Here is a 687-nt window from a genome sequence, read left to right as displayed (position 1 = left end):
TAGACCGGGTCTTTCATTAGCTGGCTTCGTGACCTTGAACAAGTCTTTTAATTTCCCTGGAATCTAAAACTTATTTATCAGGGAACAAATGAGTTAGGTCATAGTGTTATTTGAGGTGTGGTCCTCAGAACACTTGTGTTGGATTCTCCCTGAGTGGCTTTAAAAGATACAAAGTCCCTGCTCAGAAGCCAGCATTATTCAAAAAGGATTTTTGGAGCCTGAGGGTCTGCAATTGAACAAGCTCCCCAGGCGACTCCTACTCCCAGGTTGGAAACCTCCAGAATGTTCCCTTGCTCCCTTCTGTTCTAAGATATGGGGGCTAGTGGGTTAAATGATAGTTTGAGTTAGCTAGAAGCAGCAAGTAGAGTGGATGAGTGAGTAGAGAGAATGGCTCTGGAGAAGAGAGTCCTTCTCGCCCATAGCCAAGTTGCTGGGTCACAGTCCTGGGGCCAGGTGCGGCACACCCCTGACACCTTGCCACCTCCTTCTTTCCCTCTCCTACACCATGGTCTCTCTCCTGGTTTTCTGTTTGCTTTTTCTCCCATCTTACCTACCCAATTATTTTTCTCTCTCTCCTCCTCTCCCTCCCTTCTTTTCTCTTTCATTTTCCCAAATCCCATCACTACTTGGGCAAATACATCATTATGAATACATTCATTTGCACTTACCTAATATACTTCTCTTCCA

Source organism: Peromyscus eremicus, chromosome 1 (assembly GCF_949786415.1).
Source record: "Peromyscus eremicus chromosome 1, PerEre_H2_v1, whole genome shotgun sequence".
NCBI classification, from domain to species: Eukaryota; Metazoa; Chordata; class Mammalia; order Rodentia; family Cricetidae; genus Peromyscus; species Peromyscus eremicus.
Note: the sequence above shows the minus strand (reverse complement) of the source record.